This window comes from Leuciscus leuciscus (genome assembly GCF_965113295.1).
Source record: "Leuciscus leuciscus genome assembly, chromosome: 20".
NCBI lineage: Eukaryota > Metazoa > Chordata > Actinopteri > Cypriniformes > Leuciscidae > Leuciscus > Leuciscus leuciscus.
This window is the reverse complement of record NC_138744.1, coordinates 27,707,119-27,725,023: the sequence shown is the minus strand read 5'-3', so window position 1 is coordinate 27,725,023 and position 17,905 is coordinate 27,707,119. Positions and strand designations below refer to the sequence as shown.

Below are 17,905 nucleotides of genomic sequence, written 5' to 3'. Positions count from 1 at the left end.
TTAGATATTAGTTCTTATTTTTTAGATACTGGTTCTCGTTCATTAGATACTAGTGCATATTGAATAGACACTATTTATTCATTCGATTATAGTGCCTATTAAATTGGTAAATTAGATACCAGTACTTATTCATTAGTAACTAGTACTTATTAATCATTAGATACTAGTACCTATTAAATAGATACTAATACTTATTCATTAGATACTACTACTTATTTTGATAGTGACTATTCTTTTGTTACTAGTAACACATTTCACATTGTTGCCATTAACTTCTATGGAGATCTGTCTATGGCAAGCCGTGTTAACATTTAATCCTTAAAACCTTAAAAGTCTCTATTTTCATGCTACTAGTACTTATTTTTTAGATACTAGTATCTATTCCATTAAGTACTAGTACTAATTAATTAGCTACTAGTGCTTATTCTTTAGGTACTAGTGCCTACTCTTTAGATACTACCTTTTTAAAGGACAAGTTCGGTATTTTACACTTAAAGCCCTGTTTACAGATCGTATCTGATGAAATAGAACGGTTAAGATTAAAATTTGGACACATGCTGCTGTCCCGAGAATTTTAGGTTTATTTCGCTTCCCCCCACCACCCCCCCCCAATGGTTGTCTATATGCACTGGAAGATTCCGTCCTAAAAACACATTAAACTTTCGTTTACAAAGACGTGAAACTCATCAGGGGGTGTTCACTGATATGTTCCATCAAAAATCGCTGAAAAAGATGCATTCCAACAGGTTTTATCGTAGTTTTTGTCCAACTCCATTGACTTAATAGGACGTGCTGTGAGACCGCAGCACCTTTACGATATTACTCCACCGCTTCTTCTTCTGCTTCTTCTGTGTATTCAATGAAATGCCCGTGGTTTGCTTGCAATTGGCAAAGGTGCATTATCGCCACCAACTGGGCTGGAGTGTCTATTATTCAAGCTCTCAACGGAAGAATCACGGGTGTGACGCGTTTGGCAAAATAGGTCCACAAAAGCGAAATAAACCTAAAATTCTCGGGACAGGAGCATGTGTCCAAATTTTTATCTTAACCGTTCTATTTCATCAGATACGATCTGTAAACAGGGCTTTAAGTGTAAAATACCGAACTTGTCCTTTAAGAGATACTAGTTATTCATTAGATATTAGTTCTAATTTTTTAGATACTGGTACTCATTCATTAGATACTAGTATACAGTTTTTCTCAGTCACTTTGATGCATTTCTCAAATCATCCTTAATATTAGCAAAGAAGTATGTGCATTCTCAAAACAAATTGTACAAACAGCACCACACATTGGATTACCTGCAAAAGCCTGTAACTTACTCAAAATCTTTAGTTCATCTCTCAAAAGTAAGTATTTATGTCAGTGAACATATGAGTGCCATCAGAATGAAAAGTCCTTGTGTCATTGTTCACAAACAAGATAGTCAAAATGCTAAGTCATGTTGTCAATAAAACTCTGCACTCTGTTAGTATTACCTGATATAAACTATGGCAACAGTTTGGATCACAGTTACTGTATTTAAATGTACAAAGCTGCGCTTCTTGTATGCCATTTATCCATTTCAAAAGTACAAATTTAAACACTACTGTACGTGAGTTATTGATTGAAAGAGACTGGATAGGATTCACAGTTACACTCCTACTAGTGGTCTGACAAAAAAACAAAAAAAAAAACCTACAATATTATTATGATATAGAAATGAAAAAGAAATGGGGCACAAAGACGAAAATACAACATTAAAAAGGCAAACACAGGACAGACCCCTTAGGCAGAACTTTGCATGCAGCATTGTATGAGGAATTGCAGTGCAGTCTGTCTACACCTCTTCACGTGCCAGTCTGTCGGGCCACAGAGTCTCATCTACATCACAACGAATATCTTCCCTTGCAATGCACCGTGGAAAAAATCTTTTGGAATGTCTTATCCAACCTCTGCAGGCGTCTACTGTGATGTCCTCACAGGCTACAGCCATGGCAGCCAGCAGGGTCATCTGAGTGTGTGGCTGGCGATCATAGACCTTCCACCTCCATGCAGAGAAGAACTCCTCAATTGGGTTAAGGAATGGAGAATAAGGTGGGAGGAATACCATCAGCATCCTATAGTGGGTCACAAACCATTGCCTGATGGCGTCTGAGTGATGGAATACTTCGGTAAATCATCTTGAAATGGGCCCCTCTCATCATCAGGGATGAGAGTCCTGTAGGGTCTCTAAGAAGATGAGGAGATGCTGTGCATTGTATGGCCTTAGGGGGAATATGAGTTAGCACGGCATGCTCTGAAATGGCAGCACACATAGTGATATTTCCTCCCCGTTGGCCTTGGCTAATCAACAGTAGCACTGTGGCCGATGACATTTCGACCACGCCTTCTGCTTTTGGCCAGGTTGAAGCCAGCCTCATCCACATATATGAAGTTGTGAGATGGTTCACTTGAGTCCAGTTCCATTATACGCTGTTTCCCAGAACACACAAAATTAGTTTCATGAATTACATCCATTTTCATTTTGGACAAGATACAGTTACCTCAAATTTATACATATTGCATAGTGTTTGCAGGTCATGCTTACTGTACTAGCTATCACTATTAAATGCTGCTGTAGTTACTGTATGTACATAGATATTTTACCTGTACATACTGGTACAGTAGCTCCTGTACTCTGTCATTATTCCTTTCGAATGGCACACGGTACAGCTGTTTCATGCTCACTTGGTGTCTTTTCAGCACCCTGTCGATAGTTGAGATGCTAACAGATTGGATGTTTTCAAAGACATTGTTGTCTTATAATGGCACTCTGTATCTCCTTTAATCTAATGGCATTGTTTGCTCTGACCATGGTGCAAATAGCCTCCTCCTGTTGAGGTGTGAAAAGAGGTCATCTTGCAGTCCTTTGGAGGAAAAATGCAGAAATGCAAAACACATGATTTTTCACATAAAATAGGGGAAAAATTTGCACACACACAAATATATATAAAAAAAATACACGTGTGTGTGTGTTTGTGTTTTGCAGTTTATCTGCATAAAGCATATTTGCTGTATGCTGCAAAATACAAATGGACTACTGTATTATGAATCATTACAGCAAGTATACAGTATAACAGTACATTGCACATTGGTGGTCAACGACGCTGCATGATTTTAAGTCTAAACTCAAATCCCATTTGTTTAAACAGTATTATCAGTCATGACACATCATAACTCTGTATTACAGTCATAGGGCCCTATTTTAACGATCTGAAACGCAAATGTCAAGCGCAAAGCGCAAGTATGAAATGAAAAAGAAATAGAAAAGAAATAGAAATAGAAAAGAAAAGAAACTTGCTTACAGATCTGTCACAGGCTCAGCTCCCTCCTACTTTCACTCACTCCTACAAGTCTACATCCCTACCAGAAGCCTTCGATCGGTCAACGAGCGATGTCTCGTGGTTCCATCACAGAAAGCCAAAAAATCACTTTCCAGAACATTCTCATTCACAGTTCCATGCTGGTGGAATGATCTCCCCACCCTCATCCGAAATGCAGAATCCATGACAACATTCAAAAAAGAGCTGAAAACTCTTCTCTTCCGTGAGCACTTAACCTCATAAAATAAAAAAAATTCCTGTAAACTTTTCCTGTAAATTCTCGCTTATCGGGCTTATGCTACTCTGAATAATGCCTGAACTTCGTATTCTGAGCACTTCTTGCGTTGTTTTTGCCTCTTCACCAGGGTGGGAATTATGTAATTTTAGGGGCAAGGCCATTTGGCCTCCACCTTTTCTTTTTTTTTAGGGGCACCAAGGCCATATGACAGGGCACAAAGGCCATTGAGTACAATTCAATGGTTTTCCCATTCAGATTGATACCATAACATCCTAATTTGGAATAAGACATGGATTATGACTTTTTTAATAAAAAAAAAATGTTTTTAATGAGAGAGAGAGAGAGAGCGCCATTACATCCAGAAAGTATACACCTTCACACAACAATAGAAACAACATAAATGCAAATAAAAGCATTCAGAAACACCACAAATGCCAATAAAAGCATTCAGAAACAACACAAATGCCAATAAAAGCATTCAAAATATTCATTCAGTCTTCTATATCATGTGAGTGTGAGAGAGAGAACCATTTCATCCAGAAGGTATACTCCCTCACAACAATAGAAACAACATAAATTCAGTCCTCTATATCATGTGAGATTGAGAATGTGAGTTATTAATTATGAATTATCAAAGTTTACATTCAATATAGGCTATAAACAAATTTTGTGTAAACATGTTATAATTTGCCTATATATATACATACATACATATACATATATAACATAAATTGTAAGAATATGACTAATAGTAAAGACTAGTAGCCTACTAATAAATAAACATTAGGCCTATGCTAAAGTTATTAAATAGCAGTCCCAAACTAGTTTTTGTTAATACAATGTTGGTATGAGCCACTACAGTCATTTAAAAATATAAAAAATAACACAAAGAAAAAATAGTGGCATTTTGGGGTTAATATGGAAAGGACATTTAACATGGTGAATACACAATATTAACAATAACTGTTAATGAAACATGGAAACTGCTCCTGGTGAATAGAATAGAATGAAAATCATACCTGCATTACTTTTATTTCGTGTAATTTACAACGTAACGGCGTTGCATGCTCGTAGTTTCTTTTGCACTTGATCAGTGAGGCGATACAGCGCGCGCGCGCCGCCGCATTTGCGCGTGCAATTGAAGAGTGTGCGCTACGAGTACAGGATAACGGCTGACAGGACAAGAAAGTCAGTTTTTCTGAGGTGAAAAACTTTATCTCAGCGTACACTTATGTCACTGCCTGGTAGTTCCTATTTTGCTGGGTTTTCTGAAGTAGTCATGATTCGCCTCTCATAACATAACATGCTCTAAACACGCACGCAGAGTGGAAAAGGAGGCGCGGGGAGCAAGGGCATTTGAACTATATCGATATGCGATATGGTCTAATTCCATATCGCATTTCAAAAATATATCGATATATGTTTTATATAGATATATCGCCCAGCCCTACACTGCACCTGCGCGAATCTACGAACTAATTGAAGTTCAGATCTACTTTGGTGGCTCGCTGTAATTCAAAGCAAGCCCACTATGCCGCACTGGCGCTTTATACATGGAACTTGAGGCCAATTTATACTTCTGCGTCGAGTGTACGCCGTAGTGTACGTCGTAGGGTACGCACGTAGGCGACGCCGTCGTGAGCATTTATACTTCTGCGAATGTCTGTGTTGCTCTGCAGTTACACCGCCGAAACGCTAGTTGGCGCGGGTGGGTTTTAATGTTCCAGTTCCACTGTGTTTACATTCCTCGCGGCTGTTTTGAGTTTAGGTTTCTACGAGCAATGGCGACTGAAGGAGTCATACAGATGGCTGTATTTCCGCACTTCTTCAAGCAATCTCTCGGTCACTTGGTCTGTTTCCATGGCTCTTCACTGATCTTCGGAATTTAAAAATGGCGGGCGGGCGGTGCCAGAGAGTGCAGAGTGCAGAAGATCATTCCGGAAATGCGTAGGAGGAAACGCGATGCTATCCAGCCGACCAATCACAGATCTTGCGGTCCGCGTCGCCGCGACGCGTAGTTACATTTTTGAGGAGGTGCGCGTCAGGGTACGGCGAAGGGTACGACGTATGGTACACGTCAATGCGTATGCTACGCCGTACCTTCTACGCGAACCCGACGCAGAAGTATAAATTGGCCTTTGGACAGGGCCAGGGCACACAGGCCACTGTGGCCGTACGATGATTTTTTTTTCACGGGGCATGAAGGCCAAAGTGTAGGGCAACGGCGGCCATGGCCGCGTGGCCGCGGTATAATTCCCACCCTGCTCTTCACGATGACTTGCTTAATTTAGTCCCAATTTGTAAGTCGCTTTGGACAAAAGCGTCTGCTAAATGACTAAATGTAAATGTAAGTAACTTTGTGGGCGGATCTCCGGCGCTGTTGCTATTTTCCCGGCGGGATAAATGCCTCTTGCGCCCGGCGCAAATCTAAAAGGGGTTGGTCTGAAGTAGCTTCATTATTCATAGGTGTGGTTTGGGCGTAACGTGAAATAAACCAATCAGAGCGACATCTCACATTCCCTTTAAGAGCAGGCGCGCTTGTTCTAAAGCGGATTCCTATTATAACGGCGGATTTGCTAGGCTTGCGCCAGGAGCGGTTCACAGCCGAGGAGACCGACGTTCTCGTCAGGGACATTGTGGATATAGAAACCCACCCAAATTAACTTCGGTTAAACCGGCGTATGATAATTTGGGTAAATGTGTAAGTTAGATGTATGCTTTTATAATAAATTGTCTATCTATCTATCTATCTATCTATCTATCTATCTATCTATCTATCTATCTATCTATCTATCTATCTATCGTAATAATGTATGATTTGCAAAAATGAAAACGGCTGCTTCTGTGTAGATGAGAGAATCAAAGTGCGCGTTGTGCACACGCTACATTGATTATGGCCAAGCTTGCGCCCTTAAAATAGCATATGAACAACATGCGCAACGCGCCACTGACTTTAAACTATTTTTTCCTGGTTAGTGGCGCAATTGTTTTCTAAACCTGCAAAATAGCATGAGGGAACCTTTGTGCCGGAACACGCCTCCTCTTTGCGCTGAACCGCCCCTGGGAGCGCAAGTGTATTTCTTAGTTAACCGACGTGCTTCTGTGGAGGGAAAAGTCCGCTTTGCGCGGATGCAAAATAGGAATGATACATGCGTCGGTGTACAAAGTCAATTACGCTGGGTGAGAGATAGGGCCCATAATGTTAACTGCCCACCTTCCATGCTGTCTGTAAATAGTGTTGTTTTTTGTTTTTCGTTTCTGTTTTTGTTTGTATTCCAAATGTAATGCGATATACAGAGTTCACTAAGCTAGTCACATCCTGCTTTGGTAAAAAAGATTTGTATCTAAAGCCCTTGCACTCTTGCTATCCTCGATTAAAGTTTTGATGCGTGTCTCTAGTTCTGAAATCTTCTCCGTCAGCCTGACTATCTCCCTGCATTTTTCACATGTAAAGCCCTCAGTGCTGACAGAGAATGCTATACTATACATATGACACGAAGTGCAAGTGACAATAAGAGGAGAAGACATTACTCACCGTGTTTGTTGACTGATCTTACTAACCACTAGCCTGGAAATCCAGACCTAAATCTAAAAGATTAATGGTCTGGTGTCGGTCAATGAAAATCGGCCAGCTCGAGGGGCGGCACCAAGCATGCATTTGAAAATCTCACAGCACGCAATTGGATAACACTACGACCAATCACAACAATAAACCCCATACGCTTAGCTACCAGCGGAGCTAACTGGTAGATTAGACTCTTCCGGTCGGCAAAACAGCAAAAACACCCTTCTTGCAAAGGAACGATTCGAGCGCCGTCTTCTGTTCCTCTTTTGGGAAAAAGCCAAGTCTAAGGGCGCTTTCACACTGGCAGTTTAGTGCGGACCGGGGCACGGTTCGCATGAAAAATCGCTAATGTGAACGCTGTCATCGGACCCGGGTGCGCACTAGAGTACCGAACCCGAGACTACCTGGAGGAGGTGGTCTGAGCTCGGTTGCTCCCGAACCGTGGCGCGGTTCGCGTTAATGTGCAAGTAACACGGACTCGGGTGCGTGCTTGTTCAGGAAGTATAGTATCCCGCGCATGCGTATCACTGTCGCATCAGTGAAAAATCTTCTGCGAGCAGCAGAAACACGGCGTCCCCTGGATATGTGCTGAATTACACCATGTAATGAACATAAACGTAGTTGTCTCTCACTATGTTGTGCATAATAGCACCAAAAAAACAGACAAATTACAGCTATGCTCAGTCGAGTTGTATTCTCCATGCGTTTTCCGTGTGCGTTTGCGATGACGTAAGATCACTGCAAACGCACCTGGGTTCGATACAACTAATTGAGTGTGAAACCAGACCAACGCTGCGGGGGGCGCCGGGGAACTAGCGCACTCGGGTTCGGACCGCAGCAAACGAACCCAGTGGAAAAACGCCCTTAATCGTTCATTGTAGTGGCCAAAGCCGTTTCAAACAACTGCTATTCATCCATAGGCATCTTGCAATGTTTACTGATGACTTCGACGTCACAGCGCTGTTGTCATCTGTTTAGCTCGCCTCTGGCCCGCCTATATCAGATAACCCGATGTGATTGGTGCAGCTCAGATCGAGGGGCATATTTAATGAGCTCCATTGCTCGACACCAGAGTAACTCGCTGAGCAAATTCAACTTGTGCTCTCGCGAGAACTCTGGTTTACCAGGGTAACTAACCACAGTAGTTTGATAGACTTGTAAAAGGTGCGAGCCCGCGAGAGAAAAAAGACGGCAAGCACGGATGGCAGGTTAACAGGTTAGCGAGATACGAGTTGTGCTAGCGATAACAATTTAGTTAAAATCTAGCGACGTCAGATTAATGTGATGGGCAATATTAGAAAACATCTAATATATGTTGATGAGTAAGTTATATTTAGCAATCTAAACAACAAGGAATGATAGTAAATGGAGATTCAAAACAGAAAGTTAAGAGCTTACAGACACAAACCAGCAGCAAGCTGGTAATAAATAATAAAATTAAGTAAATAATAATAATAATACAATTTATGATTTATTTGACAGTTTTATGATTCAATTAGGCTACTTAATAGTTTTTCATTAAAATCAAGAACCCCTGCACATCCATCACAAACCCCAGTCTGGAAAACCCTGATGTATTTAATGCACTTCATGCTATTAAAATCAAAGAATGGAATATATTTTCTTTCTCTTTGTATTCTTTATATCAATATGGTACAAGATTATCCTATTCAAATCAACATGATAAACGAGTTAAGTCATAAGTAATCTAAAAGTAATCAAAAAGTAGTCTGAGTATATTACATTAAATGTGTAATGTAATGTATTACTTTACTAACTACCGCAATAAAGTGTATGAACAACTCTACCGACGTACATATGTGTACGTATTCTTATTTATGCATATTAAAATCGTGGCATTAATGTTTTGACTCTATTGCATTCAAATGTATTATCAATTAGCCTACGTTTTCAGTCGCATTTATTAAATGCAGTTTACTCAAGAAATAGGCTAATAACATTTCGCTCTGTTCGTGCTTTCTGCTGCAAACTCGTTTCGGAGGATTAACGTTGGCCTACATGCAGTTAAACAAGAATACACTTTAAAACCTTAAAAATACCTTATTTAATCGTTTAACCATTTTGTAATATTTAGTTTATTTACAGTGAGACACAAAATGCGTTTTCTCCAATAGAACAATAATACACCAAAACCCAACATAAATTCACAAAAGACATCAATTTTATTAGCTTGATATAATCCAAATCTTTAGAATCCATACGTTTGCAAGAAAGAGATCCAAATTCAGCCCTTTATCCAGTGAGTGATCTTCATCTCCATTTCACAGGCTATCACAGCAGCGCAGTCCGTAACTGTCAAATCCCGCGCTCGCTCGTGATGAATTCAAATTCAAAAATTGCGCCCTCAAGAAGCGTTACGACATGTTTTACGGCAGTGATATCAAACGCTCATTGGCTCTCGCCACAGATTGCGACATGCCGTATTTCAGTCGGTAAACTACATTTGAAATGGAGAAGCGCGCGCGCCTTCACACAGAGCGAAGCCGGATTAACATTTTCATGGATTAATAACTTAAATTATGCTCTATACCTCATTCAAAACTATTAACTGTTATATACTGAAAGAGAGGACTGTGACTGCAACACATCGTCATGTGAACGACTTTTGGTACCGGTTTTGACATTTTCGCAATAAATAAATTATTGTGATAACACGTATGTTGTTTTTCTTCATAATTGTAGCCTATGTAACTTTAGTTTTAAGAAATTGTTATGGGTAGGTTTAGGGGTAGGAGTAGGATTAGCTGCTAAAAAAATCTTTTAATGCTATATTGTTAATAAAATTGCCGTTTCCCTACACATCTCTGTAAATCCTTTTTATATTCTGTATAAAATGGGTAACGTCATGTTTAGGTTTGGGAGTAGGGTTAAGGGATCTTCCATTTATCTATAAAACGGTAAAAGGTAAATTATACAGATATCTTAATGATATGAAAGATTCGTAAATATTTAACGTTTTGTAGCTGTAAAAACGTAATAATGTTACGTTTAATTGTTGCAGATACGTCCATATCATACGTTTCAGCATCTATCCAAACGTATAAAACGTACGTTTTCTATCTTTGAAAATTACGTATTAATACTACGTATTAACAATGAGACCAGGCTGTGTTGTAACACATTGCAACATGCCAATAACAGGAAGACTTGTTGGGAACTCTGTAAACCTACGAGAGGAAGGTGGAAAATGCTGATCTGTTCACTGTTAGAATTAAGTAACACTTAGATTTCTGTACATTCCATAATACTGACTATCAGCAGGCATAGGACATAGCCATTGGCGTGCTGCTGGCAGACATGTCATGAGGACATGTCCTGGGTCGCCAGACATCTTGCCTGCATATCTCAGTAGGGTCAGATCAGATCCGGTCACTCTCCAATGACCAGAGCAGGACTCACAAATCAGAATTTTTTGATATGGCACCTGTAGGCCTACTTCTGCAGAGACAATTCCCATATCCGTGACTGGACCCTGAGAGACACCAATGCTGCTGTCCTTCGAGCAAGGCCTTTTGCTCACACTTATAGGGCCCTGGCGGGTGGCCCTGACTTGAGCCAGACAGATGCTGTGATGGTCCTGTCAGCAGTGGCATCAGCACCTCTTCACAGGAGAAAAGAGGAGAGAGGTATGTTGATGTCTGTGTGTGTCTAAACCCTCAGGGAAAAAATAGTGATGAAATGCTATTCATAGATTGAGGAGGTGGACTGGACATTTCATACCTCAAAGCAGCACTATATATATTACACACACACACACACACACACACACACACACACACACACACACACACACACACACACACACACACACACACACACACACACACACACACACACAAATGGTCTTAACCATTTTAATCACAAATCACTGGTCAAGAAATTATTAGGAACTTCACAAATAATTTCCTTTAGATGTTTTAACTGGGTAAACTTGCAGACTGCTTTTTACAGGAATAAGAGGAGTCACTGTTGTTCATATAATGCCATTTTTGTACAAGTTATTATGATTCTTTAGGGTCTAAATGAAAAGTTTGTAATACACTTTAATTAAAAATTCTTATTAGTATTGTAAGAAAACACAAATTTTACCCGGTCAAAAACAGCTCTGTTTCCAGCACGCCATTTAAGTGCATGTGTCTTTAAATGATAATGAGCTTTGCTCACCCCACCCCTCTGTTCTGTGCGTACACCGTTTGTTATAACACAATAACCATAACGCGTTGTTCATTATAAACTTGGGATTATGAATTATATTGAGAACGTTGTACATAGAAAACATGCCGTAATGTACCCTGAGTGTAAACCTTCATTCGTGAAAAAAAACGCATTCATCGTGAAGCGTGCAGGCGATTTGCAAAGATCAATATAAAGGTTAATAAAACATTACACTCACTTCTTCTGGAGGTGCAACAGGAACACGAATAGTTGGTACCAATCCTTTTTTCAGGAGCAGCTTCTTAGCAAAACCAGCTTTATTGACCCTCGTTTGTAAAGCAGTCTGGTGTGTGAAATGATTCGAGCAAACATGAAAGCATTGACGTTGATCGTGGGGAATATTCCCTTCGAAAACAAAACTCAGCCACTACGTCTTCAGTGGTTTGGATTTAGGAACATCAAAATGACTGCTGTGTTCCTTATTGCACCCAAGAACAGAACACCACAATCGCTTAGACGCCATTCTGCTCCAGCTTATCAACAATGTCCACGCGGACTATGATGACAGCTCGCTCAGGGCGGGTCTGTGTTGAAACGCTGCTGTCAAATAAAAATCGTGGGAGGGGCGTCCGATCGTGTGACGTCACACGGTCAGACGGCTCGATTTGAGATGGGGGAAAACATATAAGGAGATTAAAAAAAGACCACTGGATTGATTTTTATCATTATATGATGGTTGTGTATAGGCACTGCCAACACACATTTCAGTACAATCAACTTGTAAAAGTGCATGTACCATTATATGACCCCTTTAATGGCTTCAAACAGTTCATGAGTGGTTGAAAAATGTCTCCCAGTTCGTTTGAGTTTAATTTGAGACCAAAAATTCACTACATTGTTCAAATCTGGACTCTGACCAGGCCAAAACCATTAGCCTGATGGACTTGTTCTCAAGCCACTTCTTGGTTTTCTTTGCAGTTTGGGCAGGAGCATTGTCTTGTTGAAAAATACCATATGATCATTCCTCTTTATAAAACAACTTTTCATTTGTGGGAAGCAAGCCATTCTGCTGTAAATGACTTTTCACAGTGAAGTAGCTCACCAATAACAGCAGATAAAAAGGCTCTCAACACAATGACACCTCTACCTCCCTGCTTCACTGTGCTAGAGATGCTGTTACGTCCTTAGGGACGTTTATTGTGTTTTGGGGTGTATCTTGTGTTTCTCTTTTTGGTCTCTTTTGTCTCTCTTACTTTCACTTTCACAGGCCGTCGCTGATTGGCTGTTTTGCCTGTCAGTCATTCGTAATGAGTTGAGTGGGTGTGCCATGTGAGGCGGGATCCTCATCATCCTGATGCTTGACACCTGGAGAAGCCCTACTTAAAAGAACATGCTACTGCCAGCGAGGAAGAGAGACTTTTTGTTTTGGTTTTGCCTTGTGATGTGTTTCGTTTCTCTTTGCTTGATTTAGTTTTGTTAAGTGTTTAGTGTGTCATGTTAATCGTGCCTTGTTTTTGATTGCCCCAAAAACTTCTTATTTGTGAGCTCTGAAAGATTTAAACAGCTCTTTAAAGCTGGGTTAAATGGGAAGGAGGAGAGGGGATAGGTAAGGCCATCACGTAACATATATTTACAAAGTTAGTTGGATTTTTGTCTATATACACTAGGTTAGGGATTTGATGCCACCCTCTATATTTTTGCTTTGTTAGTTAGAGTAGTTTAGTTACGACGTAACGGACGTTGAAGACTTTTTTTCTTTGATCTTTCTTTTTTTTAGTTTAGGATTAGATATAAATGGTTTAGTTAGTTCCTTTTTGATTGTTATTTTTGTTTGTTTGGCACAATCCTGTTTTCCCCTTTGTTCCTTCCGTTTTGCTTTGTTCATATGTAAAATATTAATTACTTTATCTTTTATTAAATTAAGTTTACTTGATTTTGTGGTCTCTCTCTTATTTCTCATTTCATTCAGTGCTCAATGTTGACAGGTGTCTGAACTGGCTTAATGTTCCCCTTCTAAAAAATGTCTAGACGGTTGTGAACCAAAGAAGGGTCGTAACAGATGCATTTATTATTATATTGTTTATTATTATTATATTTATATAACTATTTTCATTGTGATTAATCACTCCTCACACAACTTCCCATGTTCTGCCAAAAACTTCAATCCGAGACAGCAATGACTTTTTTTAAGTGCGTTTGCTTACATTTTGTGAATTTCTTGACCAATAATTTTTGGTTTAGACAATTAGCTTGATGTTTAGCTTTTTTATTTTTTGCCCAGGCGGATGTATAGGGAAATTTCCATTTGAATGGTGAAAGGTTAAGATGGCCTCAATCCACCAGAGGGAGCAAGTACTCATCTTTGTCAACATTTTCCCAAACTTATCTATTGATTTTGACATGTTAGATGTGTTTCATATTTTGTTGATCCTGAAACAACATTCCTGTCAGAAAATGTAACCCTATCCCTACCCCTAAACCTAATTTATCCCTAAAATCAGAGGGAAACACATGATGTAGAAGCACCTAACCCTGTTTGTAAGCCTGAACTTGACATACGCTGGAAACTTGTCCCTCAGATCTGATTGGTTGAATGGAAAGATATTGCAAATATCAACAAATCAATATCAACAAAGATATTGATCCAGGATGTACTTGGTAAAATCAGGTTCTGCATTTATGGCTTTGATAATATATAAATGTAATGAAGAGATATAACCAGTAATAATTACATTTATAAAAATTAAATGTTGATAGAAAATCAAAACGTGTAAAAAACCAAAAAAAAAAAAAAAAAAAAAAACCTAACAAAAAAAAAAACAATTAAAAGAAAAGTCCAAACCAGGTAATTGGACTTTAATTATTATATATCTTAATATAATTAGTAGAAAAATGTGATGAAACTGATCTTTTGTCTCATTTTAAATAAAAAAATCCACACAGTCATTCACTTTTATTTTTATTATTCTACATATTACATAATTTCCAATCAACTTCAGCTCCATAAACATTTAAAAGCAATTCCAGTCTCACAGTGATATTAAATTCATGTCATTAAATTCAACAGTGTCATTGTAATTAAATCCACTGTACTTACCTGTCCAATATAAGAATTCAGTCTGCTGACATGATCTACTATGAAACACATACTGTAGGAGCCACATAATACACCTAAAATCTCTGAAAGTTCAGAGCAGAGAATATAACTCTACTCCCCACACTTCATCTGTCATCTGCAGACACAAGTTCATTTTTATGACATGGGAAAGCTGTATCCTCTCACTCAGTCAGGTGTGTGTGCGAGTGTGTGAATGGTGTCGTTGGTGTGTGATGAGGTGAGACCCTGGTGTTGTGAAGAAGCCGTACCCTTTCACCACGGCGGCCTGATTCACAACACCAGCTGCCCTGCCCCATCATAGAGGTCTAAACACATCATCCATCGCTCCGTGCCTGTCAATCAAAATAAAAAAAAATTAAACAAAACCATCACATAATTGTTTTACATCAGATTTTGATTAACATACAATTTAAAGACAAATGACACAGTCACCTCTGGCTTCTTGATTATAATATTTAAAACAATGCTACTTTGAAAAGGTTTGTATTGTCAAAACAGCTATACAAATAAACATGAATTGAATTGAATATAGCAATACATTCCTAGGACACATGTATGAAATTGTATAATTAGTATGTAATTATGTAATAATTTTTTCGGATTCTAAAATTCTAATTATCTAACACTAAAGAGTTAGCTAATTTGAATTTTAGAATCTGGAAGTTGATGCTATCCATTTTCCCGGCACAAAAAAAAGAAGCCATAAACATTACATTACATTGTAATTAAAAATAGCTAAATATTCAATAGTTTTACATTCTATATACAATTAATGGTAACACGTTACAATAAAGTAAACATTCATGTACTAACTATCATGAACTAAAAACAAGCAATATATTTTTACAGCATTAATTATTATTATTTATTAATGTTTGTTCATGTTAGTTCACAGTGAATTATCTAATGTTAACAGATATATATTTTGAGCTTAAAAATGTGTTATGTTGTAGATTAACATTAACTTAGATTAATAAATGCAGTAGAAGTATTGTTAATTGTTAGTTCTTGTTAACTAATGTAGTTAACTAATGTGAACAAATGAAACCAATAGTGTTACCAAACTTTTATAATATTATAAAATATATAGGTAACACTTTACAATAAGGTACATTTATTACTGTATTCATTCATCTTTGTTAATGTTGGTTAATAAAAATTCAGCTGTTCATGTATTGTTTATGTATGTTCACAGTGCATTAACTAATGTTAACAAATACAACCTTTGATTTTAATAAAGTATTAGTAAATGTTGAAAATAACATTAATAAATGCTGTAGAAGTATTGCTCAATCTTAGTTCATGTTAATGAACAAATATTAACTAGTGGACCTTATTGTAAAGTGTTACCAACATATAAAAAATAAAAATAAAAATAAATAGATGTGAATGTAAGTATATGTGAATGTATGTGTAAATGTGTATTAATTTAAATCAAAAGAAAAGTATTTAGTAAAAGTATAATACTTTTAAAAGTATTATGTACCTTTTCCCAATGGAATAGTGCTGATAAGTGCACATCTATCTATCTATCTATCTATCTATCTATCTATCTATCTATCTATCTATCTATCTATCTATCTATCTATCTATCTATCTATCTATCTATCTATCTATCTATCTATCTATCTATTGTCACTTCCCGTATAATAGTTTGAATACAAGTTTTCTTTTTGTCAGACAAATGAATAAGCACATAATAATATGCATTATATGAGCTCCATAAGTTGAAGTTGCTGTTAATATTCCACCACACACCTCACAAATCACTCATCGCGACCCATAGAACAAAAGGCACAATTACTGTGTTCACCACACTGGGGAACGTGAACTTATGATAACTCCAGCCCAGTTACAGCAGAACCTCCAGGGTAGAGGTCTTATGAGTGCACCACTTATGTTTCTGATTTCAGTCCAAAGACTTAAGTGAGTTGAACTAATTCAATGGAGTTTTTTTCTCACAAAAAAAAAGTCTGTTTCCTGTGACTCAATTATTTGGCTGTTCTACTATCCCATCTCTATCCAGCGCAGGTTAATCCATGTTAATTCCTGCACAGATGAACGTCACAGCACATATAATATCCAGGCAATGCGTTCCCCTCTTCTAATCCTGTTTCATCAGCTCGCATGCCCTTTATGGTCAATCTAATTGAGACAAAGCCCACACAAGGCCTTTTGAGCCAAGAACTTCTTTAAGGTTTCAATAAAAGGCCGTGAGATTTTTGGATGTCTGCCAATGTCCTTCGAACACAGACTGTCACAGCGCAGAGTTGAAGCCATAAAAAGAATAGAACAAGGCATGTGTATAAGTAAAAACCATGCAGGCACGCTTTAAAGCTTTGGGCAGGGAACTGTAAAAGCATCAGCATGCGTGTGTGTTAAAAAGCGTCATGTGATCCATCTTTAAGGCAAGCAGAACTAATCATGCCCTCTCTCCACTCACTGCCAGCAGTCTTTGAGGATTTTAATACCCTTAATAAAGTTTAATTTTCAAATTGACCTCAACGATTTGTGTGCATTTAATCTTAAGTCCTCTGATATCTTCAATCGTGCAGCTCTCTCCTGTGCTATAGTGACTGATTTTAGTCTTTTAAAAATTAAATGAATGAGATGGGACAACTTCAAACTATTTAATACATCAAACAGTGTGGGGCTTTTGATGATATGTTTTAAAACTGCTATATAACAGTATAATACTTAATAACGATATAATCATTTTGGTAACAATATACAATTTGGTTTAAATTAGTTAACATGAACTTATATTACATAACAATAGGCAAAACATTTGTTACATTTCTTATAAATCTTCGTTAACATTAGTTAACAAGTAATAAAATAGTAATAAAGTAGTAACAAAATAGTAATAACGTAGTAATAAAATAGTAATAAAGTAGTAATACAATAACAAAAAAGTAGTAATAAAAATACAATTGTTCATGGCTAGTTCGTGTTATCTCAGCTCCATTAAATAATATTAACAGATGCAACTTTTGATTTTAATAATGTCTTAGTAAATGTTGAAATTAACATAATTAATAATCGCTTTCTTTAGAAGAATCTTCATTGCTAGTTTATGTTAACTAATGTTGAATGTTTTTACAGTTTTAAATAAGTTTATGTATACATTTTTATTATAATTTATAAAAAATATTGGTTACACTTTAGTTTAGGGTCCGGTTATTAGCATGCATATTACTATGATATTGGCTGTTTATACTTATAAAGCACATATTAATGCCTTATTGAGCATGACCATATTCTACATTCTTAATCCTACCCAATACTAAACTTAACAACTACCTAACTATTAATAAAAAATAATTAGGAGTATATTGAGGCAAACGTTGTAGTTAATAGTGAGAATTGGAACCTTTTTTTTGTTGTTGCTAATGCGATAAAGAATAATGACTACTGAACCCCAAATCCTCCTCATATAGAGATCTAGTAATGGATCTTGATAA

The 17,905-nt window shown here is 37.7% G+C and overlaps 1 long non-coding RNA gene across 1 annotated transcript; it reads left to right on the top strand.

The window, feature by feature from the left end:
- Window positions 1-10,328: 10,328 nt before the first annotated feature.
- LOC309483943 lies at window positions 10,329-13,256 on the top strand. The gene is made up of 2 exons (XR_014200678.1): window positions 10,329-11,754; window positions 11,817-13,256. It is a non-coding gene; the product is annotated as an uncharacterized lncRNA (long non-coding RNA).
- Window positions 13,257-17,905: the final 4,649 nt, after the last annotated feature.